Source organism: Lagopus leucura, unplaced genomic scaffold (genome assembly GCF_019238085.1).
Source record: "Lagopus leucura isolate 7727_CA_CO unplaced genomic scaffold, USGS_WTPT01 Super-Scaffold_100157, whole genome shotgun sequence".
Classification (NCBI taxonomy): Eukaryota; Metazoa; Chordata; class Aves; order Galliformes; family Phasianidae; genus Lagopus; species Lagopus leucura.
In genome coordinates this window covers 4,333,876-4,357,757 of record NW_024962334.1, presented here as the reverse complement: position 1 = coordinate 4,357,757, position 23,882 = coordinate 4,333,876, and the positions used below count along the sequence as shown (strand labels likewise).

General features: G+C 37.5%; 1 protein-coding gene and 1 long non-coding RNA gene across 2 annotated transcripts in view; one reads left to right on the top strand and one right to left on the bottom strand.

Annotated features, from left to right (window-relative positions):
• BBS9 (Bardet-Biedl syndrome 9) overlaps positions 1–23,882 on the bottom strand; it is a 273,671-nt gene that overhangs the window by 58,748 nt on the left and 191,041 nt on the right. The gene's annotated exons all lie outside the window — the stretch shown is intronic.
• On the top strand, positions 5,005–6,534 carry LOC122189278. The gene is made up of 3 exons (XR_006181776.1): positions 5,005–5,022; positions 5,669–5,734; positions 6,519–6,534. It is a non-coding gene; the product is annotated as an uncharacterized LOC122189278 (long non-coding RNA).

Below are 23,882 nucleotides of genomic sequence, written 5' to 3'. Positions count from 1 at the left end.
TAAAAAAAAAAAAAAAAAAAAAAAAAGCTTTGTACCTGCTCCTATTACAGGTATTTTTTCCTTGCATTTTTTGTCACATATATCTGCTTGTTTTCCATACAAAATCAATTTATCACTTATCCCTACACGGTAAAAAGAGGCCAGTAAGAATGTAACCTGATGTGTTTTTTGTTTTTTAATAACAGACTGAGTTTCCAGGCATGAGGTTTAACATATCAGGGGTTTTCTTTTATTTATTTATAAGAAAATCGGTTATGTATGTGATCTGCACTTTTTCAGTAGAATATCCCTAAAACCTACAAGTGATACTGTGATTATGCTTTAAAGTACAAAAAAACCTCTGCCTTTAAGGAAATGTTTTTTATTTATATTGAATTCAAGCTAACTTGAAATTAGAAACGCCCATGGGGTTTGTTCAGAATCTACGGTCAACTTATGGTGTCCACTGAAGCTGACCATTAAAAAAAAGTTCAAATTAAGAATACTTGACAAAGATTTCTTTTGATTGAAAACAAACAAATAAACAAACAAAAAAAAAAACACCAAAACCCACAACATCTTAGCACTTCCTATTACATTTCTGCAACACAGATCTCTTATTTGCTTCTCACAGCTTTCTAACATATATTAAAGGACAACATGAAACAGGGATAATGCTATTATCCCAGAGCATGGTGTCACTCTTGCAAGGCTCTCAACCTCATGGGGAATTTCAACCACTCTGATATCTGCTGGGAAAAGAACACGGCAAGCTGCGAACAATCCAGGAGATGCCTGCAGTCCACTGAGGATAACTTCCTGTTCCACGTATTAGACAGACCAACTAGGGGCAAAACATTATTGGACCTGGTGCTCACTAATGCAGAGATCGTTAAACAGGTTAGGACTGGAGGCAGCCTGGGTGTAGCGACCATGTGCTGGTCAATTTCATGATCTCAAGGAATATGAGCTGGGCAAAGATCTCATAGGGTAGTGAAGCACTGGAAAAGGTTGCCCAGAGAAGTTGTTGTTGCCTCCTCTCTGGAGGCCAGGTTGGAAGGGGCCATGGGCAGCCTGATCTAGTGGGTGGCAACCCTGCCCAGGGCACGGGAATTGGAACTAGAGAATCTTAAAAGATCCCTTCCAAAGCAATTAATTCTGTGATACTATTGCTCTATCATAAAATCTAGAAAAAGCGTACATGCAGTAACTTGACTTGGCTTTTACACCAGTAGGAAAGAGTATTCTCGTGTGTAGGCCATATGTAAGCTGTGTACAGCATTGTAACGATGAATAAATAGACAAAGAACTCATTTACATCTCATTTTGCAGATGAAACAATTGATTAATATGAAAATTCACAGAGTGCATGTCTGTAAATTGTTGACTGAAAATTACACTTGGAGACAGAGAAAGCAATCTGGAATTATTTTAATACTGTGAGACTAAGAATGAACATCTCAGAGCTGCTACACCATCAATAGGTGCCAAATACATTAATCACTAGAGTGAATGAAATCTATATTATATTTATGTGAAAACATGTGAAAAATGATTCAATTAGAAAAGGTAAATTTGATTATTTCCCTTAAACATCCCACAAAAAAACCCAACACTTATCATGACTTAGTAACTACTCCCAACCATCCTGCCTTCACAAGCATCTCAAAATGCAGGCAGGCTCACCTCAGCAGAGCTTTACCAGTAAGAGACTGTAGTAAGTGTCATGTTAAAACAAAGCATTTTATGATATTATGTAAAGTATTACATAGACTTTATGGTATTAACAAGAAGTAATACAAATATATATATATATATAAAAAAAAGAAACAAGAAACAGAAACTTGGGCATCTCTGTTTAACTCAATCCTTCCTACAAGCCTTGACAGTGATTGACAAGTCTTTGAAGTCCTCCATCCCTGTAGTTTATTTTCGCCTGAGGTATGAGGTTCTGGGAGTATTGTGAAGCAGAGGATGTCTTCAAGACCCACGGTTGGCATCTCCATTTCTCTGTTAGAGTTCAAGCTGCCCACACACCTTGCCTGTCCAGCAGCAATGAGGTTAAGCTCCATCTAGTCCTCCCTCCTATTCAACTGTCTCGTGACAACATTTTTAGGGCAGATGAGATCAATAAGCCCCTGTGCCAGGCAGTGTGCCTTAGCTTTCCATGAGACAGGTAAGTGGGTCTAGGATGTCCTCAAATACCTATCTCCACTAAAAAATGACATCATTCCAGACAGCCTAAATTCTACCTATGCTCCTGTGTCACAAAACTTCAGAATGATCTGAGCAACATAGCTCATAAGGTAAGGATGTGCAGGGAGAATTTATGTTGCCTGTATTTGGCGTTGGTCCCTCAAGAAGAGAGTTAAGTAATTAAGCCTCTATTGTGGTGACAGGGTTGAATTCCTCCAAAGTATAGTTACAAAAATATAGATAATGAAGCTTGTAGCAACAAGTAGTGCTACCAACTACTAGGATTTGGCAGCATTATAACTGAGAACACCCATGTGCACACGTACCTTCTCCAACGCCAGCCTAGAGGATGCATCACTATTACAGAAGTAGGACACAGGAATCAGTTCTCTTCTTAGCTTGAAACAAAATTATAATGTACTGCACTCATAATGTTCAAATGCCAGGCTGAGGAAAATTTGCATCTGTGAAACTCTCCCCTGGGACATGCTAGACATTTTGCATTAGACAGTCACTACTTAAAAGCAAAAATCTTCCTGGAAGTATTATCAGTATGCAGCTTTCACCATCTCATTGAGGGAAGAAGAGATTCAGCTGCAGCTGAGCTAGTCTTCATGCATGCAGTGAATACTGTTTTGCATGCACAGTGTCATCTTGTACTCCGTTGTCTTCTCTCTTTCCACTTCTTCCCTCCTGTTTTGTACCCTGACTAAAAGCTCAGGCACAGCCTGCTTTGCTGCCTACAATTTACACAGCAGCTACTATCACAGGGTCATGGCCTGTGAAATGAATCCCAATGCACTACAGCACTGTAAACTACCACCACAGGCAGGCCTGCCAGAGCAAATTAACTAAGTATATTTTGGTAATGCATAGTTCCCAATTGCTTCTTAAAGAGTTTCGCTCACTGATTTATGAATGTCAGTTTTCTACACTTAATTACATGGCTATTAGTTCAAACTACTGAAATTCTGCTTTATTTATGCAAAACACTTCATGGGCAGATCTTCTGCTGGTATAAACTAAGAGCTTCAAAAGAAAAACAGTTTATATAACTGCCTGTCCTTTTATCCACATCATCTTCTGCCCTTGTGATAACCGTTCCAGTTGCAAGGGTGTAACACAATGCACATCCGTACCTGAATTCTTCAACCTATGGAAGAAAGTATCTCTCAGGGTTGGATGCCAGTACTCTCAGGGAAACTTTTCCTCTGTACCTTGACACTGCATATATGTGGGGGGTGCTAATTGGATAAGATAGGGAAAGCTACAGCTTTTTCTTTGTTCCTTCATTATTGGAAAAGCTGTCCTTACGTTTCAGCCATGAGGCTGAAATTGATGGAGTCTGCAGGACCTCACTGACATTTACAAGGTTTTCCCAGCAGTAGCTGGTTGCTACAACTTGGTCTAGACTTGAAGAATTTAAGAAGTTTCCTTGTAACTCCTGGGGGAAATGGGCAACTGTGAAAAGTGTTGGAATTTCCTGATAATGACAGCATCCTGCCCTATAGGTTAGCATAAATGCTGGTAACAGGAACAATGAAGCAGAAGTGGACTTCACCCATTTGCTATGGCAACAGGGAACTTCAATTTACTTTTCATTTTTCCTCATTATGAGAACTGATAGGTACCTTGAGAGGCTCCTGATATGTTCACATGGAGTTCACATGGTGTTCTCAGTTCTAGAGAACTGAGTACACACAGAAAAGCAGAGAAAACATAACACAGCAAGATTATTTTAAAAGTTTATAAGCGTTCTTCATTACATCCTTATTACACACTCTATAATCATTAGTGATAATTAATGATTAATAATTAATACTAATTAATTCAGCCTATTTTTTGTCATAATTACATCAAAGTAAAATTTTACATACTGTATAAAATCATGCATGGGGAAAATCATTACAAGCATACACCTCTTCTAGCCCACCTGTATCTCAGAATACAAGCAATCGTAACAATGACTTTTTAAAACAAATTAAAGAATCTCGTGACTGTAATGGCACAACACTCAAGAGATACAGTAACCCGAAATACACATCTGTCATCCTGTACATTTTTTACAACAACAATAATCCATTTAATTTTTTAGTAGAATTAAGAAATAGTATGTTAATTTTAGCTATGTCCCCACCACCACCACTTTCACAGAAGCCTGCAAGTAGGGCTTTAAATAACTGGTGAACACTATTTTTATGTAAGGATCACAATGTCTAGTCACGAACTTAAAAGAATATATGTATCATGCCATCTACCAAACAAGATCCTTCCACTTCTTAATGAGCAAAAGCCACAGGATTTAAAGGGTTTTGTTTTCCCCACTTGGTTCTACACATTGTGAGATTCTGCAAGGAAAATCAGCTCAAGCAGCTGCATATCTATTCATGCTCTGATTGAATAGATGAGTTAACTATGGTGACATGCTATTATGCTTTTCTTTTTTTTTCTCTCTTTTTCCTATCTTCTATGTATTCAGAATTTGTCCAAAACATACATCAGGACTACAGAAAACTGTATCTTCCTCTGCCATGCTCGATCAGGCTACAGAAACAACGGTGGGAGAACAGCAGCTACCAAGACAAGTTCAAGGGCCGGACAGAAAGTAAGATCCGTATGAATGGGGGTTTGCTGGCTTCAGCTGCCTGATAGATCATAAAGCAACATAGTATGTCTCTCTTTCTAATTACCTCAATTGCATCTCACATTTTTCTGAACTAAACTTCAGGAGCCATCTAAAAATACAAGTAGCAGACCCACAGCAAATGAAGGGAGACAGTAGCATCAGATGGACACAAAAGCTCACAGGCACCTCCAGCTACATCCAGAGGGGCTGCAGGCTTCCAGGTACACCAACTGGGCTGGTCAAAGACAGAGACAGAGCAGGCAGATGCTTGGAAAATGCTTTGCTGTGGCGCTGTTTTTAAGGCAGAATAGAAGATGGAAATGTAATGGCTAGCAGAGGCCAAGAATAAGAGAGAGCAGGTACATTCAAACCAGGAACACTTCATACAGCTTGCAGTTGGACCAAGCCAGGTGGCTTATCTTAAATTACATTACACTACTGCTGTGCTTCTGTGAAGTCTGAATCCAGCCCCTCATGTCTCACTAACAACTTAGACACGAGACGATTTTGCCTTCCGTCAGGCCATTACAAGGCGCTGCAGGCCTCAGACCTGTCCCTCTAGGAGCCATTTTATTTGGCCACCTGAGCCAGTAAAGATGGCAGGCAGCAGCTCATGACGACGGGCCTGCCTCTGGGAGAGGTTTAGTCACTTGCTAACTGTGCCAGCTGGACTCCAAAGCGAGCTCAAAAAGCTGTTTCATGGCAGCGATCATTCCTGGTTGTTGCTGGCACAAAATGCTTTAATCTCTAAATGTCACCAGCAGGTTAGTGCTGCCTTCAGCCATGAGGAAGGGAAGGGAAGGGAAGGGAAGGGAAGGGAAGGGAAGGGACCTATTTTTGATGTTGTTTGCTGTTGTCATAAATTAGTTCCCTGATCCTAGTGCCGTGTAAGAAAATTGAAGCAACAAAAATAAGCCTGCCTTCTCTGCACAGGTATAATTGCTAAAACCTTGGAATTATTTTCAAGTTCATCCTGCAAAAGTTTTCCTGGAATGTCAGGCAAGGAAGTAACTGCTTGTGGGACAATTTGAAGAAATATGTCCAGACAGGCGAGATGTAACTAATCTGTTGCTTGCCAGGAAAGTTGCATGTAAATGCCACAGAAAATCCTGAAGAAATGCCTCATAGCTTGCTTGTTCAGAGCAGCCTACCAGGAGACATCAGTGTGTTTTACAATATGGCCAATGATAAAGAAAAATGAGGTGATGATTATTTTTTATTCCTCAGCTTTCAGTTTGCACATTTCTGGTGATAACTGAAATTGTTTTATTTGCAAGGGCAGCAGAGAAAACAATGGCTCTCTCAGAGAAAAGGAAATAGAAGAGTTACAAACCATACACAACCCTTCCCAGTTTCCTTTTGACAATCAAAGAAAAAAAATACATATGCAAGCATATTTCCATTGTGGATAATGAAATTTGAGACTCATGTCTCAAATTCTTCTGAAAAATTCTTAAATTCTCGCCTTCTTGTTGGCAATATTAAGTTGAGAAACAAGTCCCAGTTTCCCACTTTTAATATTTCTGCAATATTCAAAGATAATTTGTACTTCTCTTATTCTCTTTCATTAAAGAAACAGTGCAGATACAAAATGAGCTTTTAGAAATGTGAAGATTTGATCACATATGAAAAGACAATGTTTGTGTATTTTCATGCGCTATTACAGCATCTAATTAGAGAAATTGACTAATTTTGCTCCTGTTCATTCTGCATACAGGTCTTCTGTGTTTCTCAACTAATTTTGCCTCACCCGTGGCCTCAGTAATGACTGCCAAGCCTTTGCAAGGCTCTTTCTAAGCTTTGAATACTGCCAAGAGTGCAAAAGTGCTTGAATAAATGTCAGGGAATCTAAGGAGCTTGTGTATTGTAATATTTGAGTTTTATCAGGAGCTGAGATTCAATAAGGTCTTGTTTCTTTGCAACAGAAGTTATAACCTTAGAAACACAGCAGAGGTGTATCATTATATGGATAATCCAGCAAATGCAACAAGATAGAGCCATTCACAGACCATTCACAGACCACAGAGCCATTTCCATACTAGGCAGTCACACAAAATACTCTGCTGTGTCTCACTAGGATCGTTACACAAGCCACATAGAAACCAAAGCAGGTCTGAGTTACCATCTTTTTCCGGAAAAAAATATTGTACAACTCACCAGCTACTGAGGTCTGAAGATTATGAATTCAAACAAAAAGCAAATACCATGTCATTTGGGTATATCCTCCAAGTGGAGTGGGGTGGCATCAGGTGGTTCCAGGCAGCCCACAGCAGGATGTCTTAGCAGGATTACTGGAGAACCTCAGAGCAGGAAATGCAAAGCATGTTTATGTGCCTCCCTCAGTGCTTCCAAGGACAGTACATCAGGCCTTTTAGAGAACCTTATCATTTCTGCTTCCTAAATATATTAGCACATCAAAACCTCAGACTCAGATCTTTTGTTAATGATAATAGCTGTAAGCTAGTGATGCCATTGTACATACATATATTTTTTCTCTAAACTTACAGAGTAAGTTTTTACCTCACTAGAAAATGTGGAAATTTTGGTTCTGTGTATTAATCAAATAGACCAACTGTATCACAACTCAGAGATAGAGACGCAAATTTTGTCTTGAATGAAACATGATAAACAGAAACATGATGAAAACCCAGAAACCTCATATTCTAGTTATTTGTCAAAACATAAACAAAAAACAAGCAAACAAACAAACAAAAAAAAACCCAACACACCAACCTAACAATTTCTCAGGTAGAAGAAACGGATTTTTCTTTACGGGTTACGTTAGGTCTGACCTTTGCATTGGATCCAAAATAGCCACCTCCCTAGCCAAATTCCTTGAGTTCTCTGACAAGCAAAAACAGGTTCAGTGACATAACTGAATTTGCTCTGGTTATATACTGGCAGCCTGATACTGATTTTGCTTTTCTGTAAACCCTGAAGAATAGTGCACCAAGTGACTGAAAGTAGAACAGCTTATGGTAGAATACCAGATTGAATCTCTTCAGCCCTACTGTCTGTTCAGCTGAGGGAGAATCAACTGCCTCCTTTTCATGCTAAAGAAAAAACCCTACATATTCCAGCACAGAACCTTGCTTACACTCACAGAGAAAAATTCTCTTAACAGTAAAGCAAATTGTTAGAATAAAAACTGGCAGATAATGCAACAAAAGGCAGAGACAGATTCTGAAGATCCACAAAGGCTGCAGATGAGGAACCTACAGTAAGAGCTAACTGCCAAGCTCTTTATAAAAACAGTCTTTTTGCCTTTTTTTTTATTCCACAAGGTTAGATGAGTCACGTAGGGTGGCATCAAATGATTTTGTAATTAATTTATTAATCACTCACATTCTTTCTCCTCCTGCGAGCTTAATTTGAATAAAAATTAGAGCCATCTCTCACCAGCAATGTCTGAAAAAAGTTTTTCACAGGGAGTTTTTTTCACAGGGAGTTACACCTAAATCTCCACTATGTCCTCATAGCTAGTGAATTTGACTGCTGTTACATGTAATGCTTTGAATAAAAGCACCACGATCTAAACTACAAATGAGATTCAAGACAAGAAATGTCTCTATTTTAGCCTGTGATTCATCCTCAAGCTTTTTCAGTTCCTGTAATGTGTCTGCTTTAGTTTCTCTTCATAGGTTTCTCTGCATAGGTCGCTCCAAAAGTAATGCCTCCTATTTATTTCCGTGGAAACTGCAACAGATACGAAGAGCATAATAACACTATTTGATAGGGCCTATTCTCAGCTACAAAACACTATTTTTCAACATGGTTTTGTTTCCAGTGATGAACGAGGGTCTGCATATTGCTCTCAGAAAAATCCGCACCACCCACTGTCACCTCCATCTCTGTGGCATTAAATAAAACTAGAGTTGAAAAAAAAGGCAGAAATTGATTTACTGACTATTCCAAAAAAGCTAATACCAACAGAATATAACCTGCTTTGGTGCCTGTACAAAGTTGCAGAGATATTAGAATGGACTGGCCATCTGTACTTGGCAGACACGCTTAAACAAGGACAGTAAAACTTTCATTCTTCCTTGCAAAGAATTTCAGGGATGCACTGAATACAACATCCACTTGATTCTGAGGTGAAAAATATTTGCAATTGGAACTACTGTTTATCCAGAAATGAAAAAAAAAAAAAAACAACCAAAAAAAGGCTACATGCCCTTTCACCATTTCTCTTTAAAGGATATAGGAAATGTGCCATCGCCAGTTCAGTGACTTCTGCAAACTATCATTCTATTGAAAGCAATTTTGGAAGGCTTAACTTTAGACTTTTTTCTCCTAACATAATCAGCGAGTTTCCCTGTTTTGTGCTTGTCTAACGCTTTTCCAGTGGGGAGATTCAGCATTCAAGCAATACCACCTGAGCAGAGGAATGGATTAATAAGGACAGCAAAAAAAGGAAAAGCATGAAAGTGATTTAGGTCTCTTGGGTAGTTTTTAAGATTACAGAAAGCCACAAAGTGAAACCCTCCCAAAGAAAATGCAACTTTGAACTTCCTGCTTTACCTGAAATCCACCACAGTGATAATTTTCTACTCTGGTAAAGTACTAATTTCAAATTTAAAACCTTTGTAGTAGCTAAAGGCTTAAATTAACAGTATAGAATCTTTACTCTTTTCATATTTTCAAATATTAAACATTTTCAAAGTATTAAAGTGAACAAGAGGCTGTGTGGCATTTTGTCAGGCTATCAGAAGAAAACAGCCCATGGATTTCATTATGAAAGAGGAAGGTCACGAAAAGTTATCAAGATTCGATTAAGCCTCCTTGATAAAAATGTATCCCTCTGACCTTTCCTTTTCCTATTCTTTCATGAAAGTCACTCCATCCAAAGACTACTCAACTGTTCACTTTTCTGTCTGTAAAAATAGCAAGCAGCAGTGCTAACAATATACCTAATTGACATTTCCACATTAGTATATTGCTTACAAATATCAGAACATTGGTAAACTATTTTTCTCCTGCCCAACAGGAAAACCAAGATTTTCTGCACATCAACAGATATTCAGCCATATAATTCTGTAAATTATGCTGTAAATTACCTTTCTTCCAGTTTGCCCATGCTACCAGCTGAATGAATGTGAAGAGAAGATGCTGCCATTCTCTTAAATGACGTGTTTCCACAGGATTATCTTCCACTAAACCTTCATCTTTTGTAGGGATGTTAATGCTAGTAGTCACTGCTAACATTATATTAAATATATTTAGCAGAATTTTTTGCCAAATCATTGAGACAATGAGCAAATACTATGGAAAGAAAAGAATGAGTAGTTAGAAAATGAAAACAAACCAAACCATGGTCCAGTGAACTCTGGCTTTGCTTTAAACACATTAGCAAATATGTACCTTGCTGCCTCATTTCTCCCACATTCCATAAACTGTGCTATTAACCCCTTCCCTTTGGTCATGGGTAGAATCTCGGTGTACCCATAAGGTATGTTCAAAACCAGGCAGCCTTTAAGGAGTTAACTTTTTTTCCACAAAGGTGAAGAGTTTTGCTGACCCAGGGTGAGTTGGGTTGAATAAAATTCAATTCTGCTATAGTCAACAGGAAAGTAGGAAGGAAAATAGGATTTAACAAACAAAGCATAAAGTCCACAGCAGGAAATCATTATTTGAGCAATTGTTCACTTTGTTAAGAGACTGGACTGTATTAATATCTATCAGGGCATAATGCTGTGTTTGTGGTTTCTCTTTAGTGCCCCGTCTAGTCTAATTAGTTACAAAGTGGTTGTATGGGCAAGTGAAATCTGCAATTGTGTGAGGTTTCCAAAGAATACAGAATACGTATGTCATTGATGCATAATCTGGCACCAGCTTATTCTGGTTAAAGCTTGAGTGGTTAACTAAAATTAAATCAATACTAAAGGAAGTTCAGAAAGCCAATAGAAGTAGCTCACAGAAATAGTTTCACTGACCATTGCAGCTGCTATGGATTAGGCATGTTAAGCGGTTCAGTTTGAGTTAACATTTTTAGCAAAGATACACACAAATAGCTGCCTGCATGTTTGAGTTAAAAGCATGCTACTAACACACACAGCACTGTTCCAAGTAGCAACTTGGAACAGTTATCAATTTCGGTTAGATTCTTCACCACAAGAAGGTTAAAGTAAAGTATATATTTAACACAGCAGTTAAACAACAGATTTTTAGACAAAAGTTCTGTGAGCTTCAGGGGAAATTCTGACATTCTGTAGGGTTTCACAGGTCTGAGGTCTTTATTTATACAGTAATCATAAGCATCATCAAAAAGCAGTCAATAATAACTAGTGAACAAGCTAACACCAGCAACGTACAGAAACAGTTCCTTAGCTTTCGTAGCTATGAAAACTGGTCATAATCTGGTTTCTTCAGGCAGAGCACTCAGTTTACCATGTAGCTATATTTCAGACGTCCTTTTCCCAAGCAAAGAGAAGCACTCACCTGGCTGCCCTCCACATTTGAGCTTCTTTGAAGCTACCTCAAAAGCTAGAATCAGTCTCTGAGAAATGAACTTTTGGTTACAAAATGCAGGTGGTGAAATAAGAAAAGGTTTGCAGTATAACCTAACTTTTTATCAGACTCAGACAATTTAGATCAGTATGAAGCCAGGAGAGTTCTGCCAATTTACACTGGTTTGAATGCAGTTCAATGATTTGTACTGAAGAAGCATTTTGACTTCCTTCAGGATGTGAGCGTGGCCCTGCCAAGCACTATTTCCCAATACTGCTGAGACTAAAAAGTGACAAATGATGGATACACTGCTCTAATCCACCAGTACTACTCATATATCATCCATTACAGAATTTGAGGGACTTGTTAAGGCCATCTTCTTTAACTATCAACATTTTACCCAGTTCATGGGGCATAAGCTGCTCAGAGACAAAAACTGGAAAAGGTCAACATTCACAGACAGCTATTGCAAAATGTATCACATGAATTGCATTTCACTGCTGACTCAATAACTTCCCTTTCTCAACCTTGATTTTCAGAGGATGTGACTGTTTCTTGTATCTGAGACGTGGTAGCATTATCACTTGCCAATATGAACCATGCAGTTTGCATTTCTTCATGGTACCATGCTTTGACCACCTTTCAAGATGTGGGATCAAAACCAGCATCTGGCAATGTTTCTATTTATCTCTAGATGAGTCCTGTGTTGAAATGTAGCAATACATTTGTGCAATAAGTTTAAAATAAGTTTAATGTATATACATTAAGAGTGATTTAGGTGGAGTTATTTGTATTTTGCAGATTCATGTTAGGGATAAGGCAGGTTGCTAGTAATAACCTTGATTTACAGAACATAATTTGGTCTGTTTATTGAGAGAAGAAGACTAAAGGTGGTCCTTTATATTATCCTTTCAGTGACTGCTTTTTTTGCAGACAATAACTCCATTGTAAAAGCAACAACTCAATGCTCATCCTTACTCAAGATTGCTTTTCATTGGACGTAACCTTAGGGGTGAATTATAAAGCATTAAGTATTTGGCTGCTATAAATTGTTAGCAAGAAAGAATGTCATTATTTATTTCAACTTCAGGTTTTTTTAAGGTGTTGAACTGTATACACTGGTAAAATAATACTATCTCATTAATGCACTGAATTCTGCTGCCAGAAGCCATGGTATTATTCAGGAAAAAGTTTTAAAGGACAAAAAAAAAATCACAAGATTACATTCCATTTATGTCAGCCAGGGCTTACATAGTAAATTCATCATTAATGCAAACATTTCAGAATTATATGTTTGATTCCAAGTATTAAATATATAAAATATTCATTCTATAGTTAAAAAGAGAGCATGACATACAGATCAAGTCTTATCATGAGAACAAATTATTCTTGTGGTTTTGACACCAGGCTTGCACTTGGTAGAGATGGACTCAGTTCAACTAAAATTACATATGTTTGGGAGTGTATAATTTGAAACGTATTTAAGTCAACACTCCAAAAAATGGGAATGGTACTGCTGTTTCATTCAGCATAAGATTACTTCTTCTAGTAAGATATTGTATGCAGTTACACAATAATGAAATAATCTGGACTTAAAAAAGATCATAAAACTTGAGAGCACATTCTCTAGTGATCTGAACTCAGGAAGAAAAAGGCATACACAGATATCAGTGACTCTGAAAGAAGTGCAGCAATAGATAATGTTCACTGAGTGACTGTGAAATAGAATCTAGGCACATTTAATATGAAAACTAACAGGAACACACAAGATAGTATCTCCAGCTATTTTACACTCCCTGATTATGTTACAAACATTTAATACCTTCCACACCTCTTTCATCAAGTCACATATAAATCTTATTTAGATTGCATACTCGGTCAATAGCTATACAGTGCAATAATTTTTATTGCTTTGATTCATAGAGGAACTCAAGATGCAGCATAAAGTCTGCTTTGAGACCGTCAATGCTGAATCCAGACCAGGTTGCTCAGTGTTCATCTAGTATTGAGATCTCCAAGGAAGGAGCTGATCCAGCAGCCAGATTACCAGGTTGCATGAGGAAATCAGCAGGCTGAGAACTATCCAGCAATCAGAGAGATTGATGCATAGCATCGTGTGGTGATACAGGCAGATCAACAGCCCAGTCTTTAGTCCCTGCAAGGGGAAGAAGCTAAGCAGTTTCCAACCCTGTGGAGACAGATAGCAAAAACATGCAAGCTGAGATAGACTCAACTCTGCTCAGAGCAGAAGGAGGAGCCTCCTGCTTGCTCCTGAAGTCTCCCTAAGCAACAAATACAAAGATTTTGGAATGGAAAGAGAAGAAAGTGTGGTTAATGGTTCAGAACTAAAAAGAGACAACCACATTAAGAAGGTCCAACCAAGGACCTGAGTCAAAACCACTGCCACCATAAAATGTGAAGGACTTTAATAATTGGACACTTCCACGCTGAGGGGCACCTGCTTGCCAACCAGATAATCTCTAGAGAGAGGCTTGCTGCCTGCCAAAACTCTGCATTTGGAACATCATTAAGAGGTTACCAGTTATGATAAAGCCAGAGGACTACTATCCTCTCCCACTCTTACAAACCAGGTCAGCAGATACTGCAACTATGAAATTACAAAATGTTATAAAAGACTTCATATCTCTTGGGAGGGTGTTTATGGGATCAGGAACACAAATAGTGTTCTTGATCCTCCCAGTTGGAAAATGAGGCCAGGGCAGAAGGAGAACAGACAAGTTGAATGAATGGCTACATAGATAGTGTCGTAATCAGGGTTTCAGGTACTATGATCTTTGGACATACTTTTGAGAGACCAGGAATGTTGACGCTGACTGGGACACAACTGACCAGAAGGGGCAAGGATATATTGGTCAGCAAGCTGGTTGTGCCTATCTGCACAGCTTTAAACCAAATTTGATGAGGGAAGGAGATGTACTTCTGAGTGACACAGAAGGGACAAGGAATGCTGTCATTTTAGGAAGCAGCTGGAGAAAATCTCAGTTTTGCCCTAAAGGAAATTGGGAGGGCTCTGCCAAGGAGGTAATGTGGCCAGTAGCCCAGCTGAAGTGCCTCTACACCAACGCATACAATGGTGAGGTCCTGCACAGCCTGATCTTGTTAGTAATTGGCAATCCTGCCTATGGCAGGAAGGTTGGAACTAGATAGTCTTTAAGGTCCCTTTCAATTCAAGCCATTCTATGGTTCTATAACTTTTGCCCAATTACGTGTAATAATCTAAATAACACAATCAAAAATATATTAATGTAATGGACTCCATTAGGAAGACTTACTATGACTTAAGTAACACCTGATAGTCTGCATCCTGCTACTATTCTAAATAAGAAAGAATATTGGTTTTGGAGTGCATGGTTTAATTATGCTTTCTTATTTACAATTGTTCAGAAATCAGAATATTTTAGGAATACTGGGTATGCTGCATATACAGAACAAGAATATTGTCTTTACACTTTTGCCAACCAAGAAAAATATTCTCTGATGTAGACATTAAAATCAATATCTTCATATTTTATTACCTATCTCATCTAACATATTCATGGACTTATTCCTGCATAACATATAGTTTAGAACATGTGACATTTTTCATCTACAAAGCTCATGCTGTACCTAGTTCTCTTCCTATATGGACAGCATAGAAAACTCTCTTCCTGCACTAATGCAGTATGAAACCCAATCTTTCTCCATTGCTTTGTTTTAGAGAGTAAGAACCATCACCCTTGTCTTCATATCTCTCTCAGATGCCATTTCCTCACATTACATATCTCATTGAATGTCTTATGAATGTTAAATCATTTTGAGACTTAACACACACACAAAAAGCCACCATAAAACTCCACTGGCTTTTCAGTAAAGAAGCTTGCCTTATTTGGTGTCATCTTGATCTGATCTTTTTATTAGTACCCTCAATCTTCACCCTCAACGTACAAATAAAACATTTGAATTTTAAAAAGCGTCTTAAATCTTTCTGTAGGGAAAAAGTATTGCAATCCATGACTCCTGCTTTACACAAAAAATAATTTTTTTTTCAAAAAGGAACTATTGTGTCATTTGTTAGGAGTAGGTAACATCACTCTGTGGGCTCCTTGAAGAGGTCCAGCAGTCATAAAATGCCTTTGTGTAATGTATCAACATTCCTGATTATTTTTGGAACAAGAAGAACATCAATATCAAAATTCAGGAAGCGGGAACCTTCATCTAACCAAAGAATTCCTCACAATGAGTTATGTTTGCCTTCTATGTTAATAAAAAGCCAATATGCATAATTTATGGAAGCTAGATACCAAACATTAAAAAAAACTCACAAAGCCATAGGAGTTTTTAATGGGCAAGTCTTCACCATTTAAATTGATCTCTTACACAATATTTTTCTGCCTGATTTATTACGTTTTACTTGAATAAGTTTGACTTTGCAACGATGCTTGTACAAAATTTCTAAGGAGCAAAAGAAGCAAGAATCAATAACAGTCAAACAAACGAGCGGTCACAAAAATGACAGAGCTTGTAGAAGACTCCATTTTCTCCCAAAGCCATTATTTGGTTTAATACTCCATTATAAAGCAATGCTCCTTTCACAAAGATGGATTCTGAGATTTTAATTCCTTGTTGGCTTTTATGCTGCTGCTCCCTAGAACAATGACTTTCTGCAAGGAACGATGTTTCACCAAAATAACTGTCATTCTCTTTTTAGAGCAACACAGAAAGGTTTCTTCCAGAGTCAAGAACTGAAGAAGTATTAGAAAAATTATGAAAGGTCTAAACATCAAGAGGCCACAAACATCAAGAGGAGCATTTTCATTAGCTCATGCAACTACAAAGCATATACAGCTATAGATCTTCTGTATTTCTTCATTAAGGAGATTGTATAACAAATAGCCTATAGGAAAACAAGGCTACCAGCAGAAAATGTTTCTTCACTCTGTTCCTTCTTCTTATACTAGCTTATCATTTTACAGTCATGCACTACGTGACTTCTACAGCTGATATCCTTCTCATCAAAATGTCTGGTTTGATTGTGTACCTTTGATAGAAAGATTTAAAGATATTCATTAATTGAAGTCATCAAAACTAGTAAAAGGAAATAGAAGAGAAATAGTAAAAAGAACTTTTCAGAGATCAAGAAGTAACTAGGGTTCATGCTGGCCACAGCTATAGTATGGGTGGGTGCTCATGTTCTTGACAAGTTTAAGTTATTAGAGCTTTTTAAAGTAGCTGTCATAAATATTATGCAACTGGAAATTAGTTCTTACTGACCAGTCTGCAAACAAAACACATTAAAAAAAAAATTAAAAAGAAAACAAACACAGCAACAAAGAAAACTGATGGAAAAACGCTTTACATTCATTTCCTTCACATTTTGCAATCTTGAAATTGCATTAAAGCAGCATTTCAATGTACAAACAAGTCTGTTCCTACTTACCCACTTTCCTCATTTTGACTTTTCAACAACACAAAGAGAAATACAACCTGTACAAAGAATATAGTTCTTCCTATCAAAGCTCTTTCTCAGGTTGGCTGCTGGAACACAATTTAACACAAAGGTTCTTCTGCAATACTTCCATTTGCTCAATAGTAATTTAAGATATCATATGTCTTGTTAAACTGACATCTTTCTATTTTTTGGAAAAGTTTACAAGGAAGAAAGTTTTGGACAAGAATAATTAAGACTGATGTAAATGTGGCACAAGGAGAAACATTTTTTGATTTATTATCAAAAAAAGTCTTGCCTTCCATAGTTCCTGTATGATCCAAATGCACTGATGATCTTGTTGTAATTAAGCTGTCACCGTACATACTCTATTTTCATCACAGGACTGAACAGTCAGAAATTGCTAAAGGCTGAGCAGTTTACAACCACCATCCTTTTCTCTCTCTTTTCTTTTTTCTTTCCCTGAAAGAAAACACTGCAGCACTACATAATTGCTTTACAATGTCTATTGTGGAAGATTTCACAAGGAACATAAAAGTTTGTGTGCAGAGCTGTTGTCTGTAAAGAGAGTAAGGTTACAGATCAACAAGCAAATGTTACAAGAATTCTCACTGTCACCAAGGGGGCAGTTTGTTCAATTCTTTATCAATAAAGCTCTGCCACAGGAATACAACAAATTTCCCATTTCAGAGAGCTTTCTCCTTGCCTATCCCAACAGTTTCACTCTCCCACAGAAGTTTCACCAGTCCTGTTGACTTTTAGATTTCTGCTAATGTATTCCTCGATATCTTTTTTCTTAGTACGGTGTTTTGAAACATTGCCCACTCTTCAGCACTTAGAGAAAAAAATGTAATTACAAATATTCACCAAAGATACCAAAGAAATGAGTCTGAACAAAAAATCAAATTAACCCCTACAGTAACTCAAGGTCCTTGGCCTTATTCCGTGAGGAAATTACTATTCCAATACACACATCTCAGAAATATCCTCTCTCATTTACAGATTCTTACACGGCTTTTAAACGTTTCCTTGCGGCATAATCTTTGCAACTAAAATAAATTGCTAGAAAGGTCCCATTTACATGGCTACTTTATAAAATGTTATATGTTTATAGCGTGTTTATAAGAAATATCTTGATACACACAGGGACAGTGCAGAGTGACCATGCAACTGTGGAATTCTGCAAATAACATAGAAAAATCAAGCAAGTAGCTTTAAGGCCTACTACAGTGTATGGAAAAGTAGAGGAAGAAAAGGCAAAACAATGCCTCAGCATTGCTCAGAGCTCAGGAACTGGATAGGGAAAGAAAAATATTTGACCACTGATTGCATCCCACTCTCAATAATCAAAAGCAAAGCTCCTATTAGGTAGAATGACATCGGATCAAGCTTTTCATGAAAAGGGATAAACTTCTTTCAGAGCTCTCACTCAGAGATTACTACTGAATGGACTCAAGCATATGCTTGTAAGTCTTCCCGAAAACACCATCTTGGGTGTATTCATAAACAAAGGAGAGACGCACCGAAGATTTTCTTGAATCAGACCTCACATGAGGAAAATAGCAGCCAGAATGGCAGACATGAATGGCATTGTAACAGAGAGAAGAAATATAATCTCCTAGCCAGATTTAGCTTCTTGAAATAAGGATACAAACCAGATAAATGGCCAGTCTTCAGTGAATGCATGTTTTACAAATCCTTTTACTGTGTCTTCATCCATTTACCCTTTCTAGCTCTGATGCTGGATTTGCCCTTCCTGCAATCACAATGGGCAGCAAAATAAAGTGAACATTATAGGTTATAATCTGCAAATGTTTGCGTTTTCAAGGGATCTCCTTTGGCAACCCAATAAACCCAATTACAGCCTGACTCCTATGCTCCATTGTTAGAAATGACTAAAACTTTGAAATAATTGAGAAGGAAAAAAAAAACCAACACCAAACCTTAAAATCAACAATTAAGCAAATGAGACACAACAGGACATAATTTCTGAATGGGACTTCTCTGAAAGATTGGTATGATGAAATAACAAATGAAAAAAACATCATACAGGAAATATTCTATGATTGTAAAAGAATTGATAAAGTACCCAGCTTCCAAATAGTGTTACAGGAAAAAAAAAAAAAACGAAAAACAGAAAGGGAGAGAGTATGATTATTACTCAGAAACATTAGAAGATTATATCTAAGCAATGTTACAAAAGCTTTGAATCTTCACCCTGAGCAGAAGAAAAATATGAGGTGAGATTTTAAGAAGAAAAAAGATAAAATACTGAACTCTCTCTCTCTAAAAAAAAAAGACATCTCAAAACATGACTGCAGTTCTCAGAACTTCAGCTTCTTAACTCAACTTTCTACCTTTAGGACAAGAAAGAGACTGTCAGAAGAAATAAGAAAGACATGCAACCAAAGCCAATGCTTTTAGCAAGGTATTTGTCAGTGGACACCAATACCAGGTGCAGAAAAACCATTGAAACATTTGGTTCTTGGATTTTATCTTCTGCTTTGTACACACTCTACAAACAGCCAGCTAAACTGAATGACTAGCCATGCTAACACAAATGTCTTTGATTAAAAAAGCATCCTTCAGATCAGAAAAACCTCAAAAACCAGGAATTAATCTTCTGGAAGCACTGAAGATGACTTCTCTTTTTCCATAGCTGACAATAAGGTGACTTAATAGAACACGGACTCTGTTATGTGAGGTGATCTAGAGAGAAGATCATGACAAACATCCCATATTCCATTATTTTCTGGTGTGTGCAGACTTTTTGCATTAGAAATACTCAATCTGTACTGTACTATATTTGCAGCTGATTATGTTTCCAAAGCACAATGCAAATTTTTAGAAAAAAGAAATCAGAAGTAATAATATCTAGAAAGCAAAATGAAGCTAGTGACCTTAGAATCTCTCCAAAAATGGTACTGAATTTGCAACACATGTCCAGTTCTCAGCACAATCCACTTTAAAATAAAACCAATATTTGCAAAACTATTCTAAGAAACAGTGTTTATATAGATCTAGTAATATAAGTGGGGATTATTTATTGTACACACTGTTAATTTATATTTTCTTTTCTAAAAATGCCTGAGAAACAAAGTGCATCAGAACAGCACTCAAAATCACCATCCACCTGAATGCGTCCTGCAGAGGAAGCTTCCTCAGCACCATGGAAAATAATTGGATATCATGGTTCTGGAAACAATACTCCTCTTTTCAAGAGATAAGCTTTGTAATTTCATCTTCACCTTAAAAAAAAAACTGAGCAGTAGCTTCTGAAAACCACAGAGCAGATAGCTTACTGAACCACCTCACATCTGGGTGAGGTCCTAGATACACTGCAGTCAATGGGGAACTACTCAGAACTGCTGCAGAGAAGGAAGCTTTCAGCCCTGCAAAGTATTACCCCACGCACGGTTCCACTGGTCAGCAGCATCACAACAGCATCAAGACTGGTAGAAACGAGGCGTACAGCTTTTCTCAGTTCTCAAGGGAAAATAACTATTTTTATTTGGCCCGATGTAAAATTTTAAGAAAATTGTTTAGACTCTAATGCTTAATTCTGATCCTGACTTTCTGCACGACCTTGAGTCTATTTCAGAATCAATATAGTTCAGGTCCTCCTGTACCGAAATGAATGTAGTACAACTCCCCACCTCTTTAAATCTTCATGTCAACTCAGATGAAAGGCATTTTGTAACACAAGTGCAAACTCTTATTATTTATTAAAGGAGATGCATACAGGTCCACAGGTCTCTCTTTACCTTTAAATCTAATAAGACAATTATCAATTAACGACAACATCACCTCTATCAGAAACATAAAAGCAATATAAGCATGCCTTTGCCTGACCAATCAGCCATCTCCAGCAATGAGTTCCACAATTCTATCTACTTATCCTAATGCATCCCATACTTCAGTAGATTCTAGCAGTCTTAAGAGGACACACCGACGTTAACCAATCCTAATTCCTGTGGGTGGTATGCTGTCACTAGGGCTGAGGCAATCTCAGCTTTAGTTTATGAGCTACTCAGAGGTTACTGCAAAGACCCGTCCTTACATTCAGGCTTCTCAACTCAGTGCAAACACAGGTTCAGATTTCCAAGCCAGCAGACAGATCTAAAAAGTAAAATATTGTTGTAAGCTGTAAAATACTTATAGTAGCCACCCTACTAAATATTATAAGAATGTACAGCATCCAGAGCAATATTTGCCAATTCATTTCTGAAAAGAAAGAAAGGAAAAACAAAAGATTTATACTGACTTCAGTGACACTACATCAAGAACGATGTGCTATTGGGATTACTGTATTTCTTACAACTCACTGCACAAAATTAGTACCTACATACGGACAGAAAAGCCTGAAAACACACAATAGTTATTAGCAAGTAAAATCGGCCAGCTGAGATTATTTTCTTTGCAGTAGGATCGAAAGAAATTTCCAGGTTACTCATCTAATTCAGTTCTTCAGTGTTGAAAGATCAGAGAAGTGCTTTTTCTGTTATTGTTTTGCAGAGGTTTTCAGGGATTTTTTGGTGTTCCTTTTTTTTTTCTCTCTGTTTGTTGCTTGTTTTTAACATGGTAACAAATTACAACTACGGAAGAATGTACGCAAATGACATTTTAATTTCCAATCACAAAATACTTTTTTGCAAAAAGGAACTGGCTACCCTTGAAAGTACAAAGTACTGTCAAAAACTGTGGATTTGACAGAAAGATGAGAACGGAAAAAGTAGTTTTTAAGATGGTGGAATTAAAAACAACCAATCCAAAATACAGCTCTTCTCCATTTGCCAATTAATATTACCACATGCAGATGATTTTGAGTTGCAAAGAAAAAAGAAAAAAAAAAAGAAGAAAAGAAAGAGGCTCCCACACCCTAACTCTCAGCTGCACTTACTGTAGAAAAGAGAAAAGCAGATTATCTTTAAAAGCTACAAAGGTACTTAAGTTTAAAACGGGTGAAATGTATGAGGCATGCACTAATAGTGAATCTAGATCTAACAAGAAACTGCAAAGTCTAAAGGAAAATCAAAACTTCAAGACACAGATGGATAAAAGGGCAGAGTTGGTCCAGACATTTCTTTTACATTGAACTTTGAAATCACTAGTTTTAATAGTTTTATAGAGGCTGACACTGCATCACTTACAATATCTAGTCGTACACAGAAAGAGCAACAAACAGAAAATGCAACAGAAACAAGTCACTGCCTTAAAGCCCCAGCTATCAATGTCCCATTGTCATCAACTGAAGTAATGCAGAAGAGGAGCACTGGGTTGTCTACCATAAAATACCAGGAGAGAAAGCTGTACTGCAAAGAGTAAACTTAACCATTTCTTTCAACAGATGTGTTTGTCTTTGTTACAAGTTTCACAATACAACTGGATGGAGTAGTTCTCAAACTACCCATCTTTCCTCTCAACACCAACTTCTTGGACTCAATGATCTCAAAAGTCTTTTCCAACCTTGATGATTTTTCTATGATTCTTAACAAAGGCTCGGAATGCAGGAATTTTTCATTGCTAGCACCATGCTATGAGGCTGGAATTTTACCAGGAAAAAATAGAAGTTCAAGTAGCATTACAATAGCAAAGAAATTTGCAGAGTGATTAAAGTACAAGCAGAGGGTTCACAGTCACAAACTGGTTTGCATGAACTGTACACAGAGTCCCCATGGAAAGCTTTTAAAGTTCTGCAGGAGCTGCAAATAGCTGCGAGGCCCAAAGCAAAGCCAAGGAACACTTGGAACTTCTGAGAAACTGAATGTCAACACAATATCATTTATGAAAGTATGCAGTGAATTCTGAGAAGCTGCCTTGCAAGTCTTGGTCCAATGACTTTAGCAGGTGGCTTAACCGCTTTTCCTGCTACTCTTGAACCAGTTCTATTTTGCCCATAGAGCGAAAAGCAACAGCCAGTGTAAATCTCCTAATCCCTCACTCATGACACTTAAGCAGACAGCATGGCCATGAACAGTGTGATTCAGGTTAAATTCTCATTAAAGGACTTCCCTGCCTTAATTATTTTTCAGTGACAGTTTACTGTGCTAGCACAGGAGTATGATAGACAGGCAATGGGCTGGAACTCTGACAGGAAGCTGTCACCAGGCCTTTGCGAGCATCCGAGTGTTGGCTGATATCAGGAGGTTACCCATCAACAGAAGAAAAATAATTTCCACATGAAAATTCTCATCTTTGGGGTCTGTATGAATTCTTGCTGGTGTCTGACATACTTGCTGCTTCAAATACTTAATATTAGAGTTCAGAGGGACTGAAGAACCCTGGACACTGCAGATAACAGAAAAGCAATCTGACACAAAGGTTACTGTTAACTAACTACTACTTTTCTTCTGTTTCGGAGCCAATAATTTCAGGTACATATAGAATTAATGCTGCAACTATGTAGGAATATATATATATATCGTTCAGATTGGAATGGCAATGCAAATAGAGAGGGCTTGCACATCCAGAAGAACCATTCCAGCCTTAAATTCTGAATTAGTGCATGAAATAACCACATGCATAAATCCATTCCTATTTAGTACGGCAGTCTGTTAATATTAAAACATTCTGGAAACCCATTGGCTTTGCCTGCCTGAATATTGCAATCAAAATGGATGACTGCTGCATTGTGTCCCCACACTACTATTTCCATCATAACATGTATCCCAACAGCTTCAGTGGTTTAAGTGACATTATGAAGTGGGATGATTGAAAAACCTGCTCTGCAGTCTTTTGCACAATAAATGTTAGGCTACAAAAGGAGATGTTCTCATAATTGTTCGCTAGTGAAAAGCTATTTATTCTCTTTTTTATTTGGCTGTGACTGTTTGCAACATCTGACGTAAGGGTTGAATAGAAACACAAGAAATTTCCACCCGTAGAAGGAATTACTGAATCGATATCATAAGTTTAGGAATATCTGTCAGAAAGGCTTACACAATCCTACGTTATATTCACGAATATCCAACATATTGACATCTGTACTTAATATGTGAAGTGTGATGACTTAACAATCAGATGAGGCTTAAAAGTAAGCTTCTTCTACTGCGTTCTACTTCACTAAAAAAAAAACAAAAATTGAACAAGTTTTGAAGCAAGAGGTTGAAAGACTCAATATTTTTTTTACATACAGAGAATTCTTCTGATTTCAATGCCATGCATCCTTCAAATTGCACCGTTACCAAA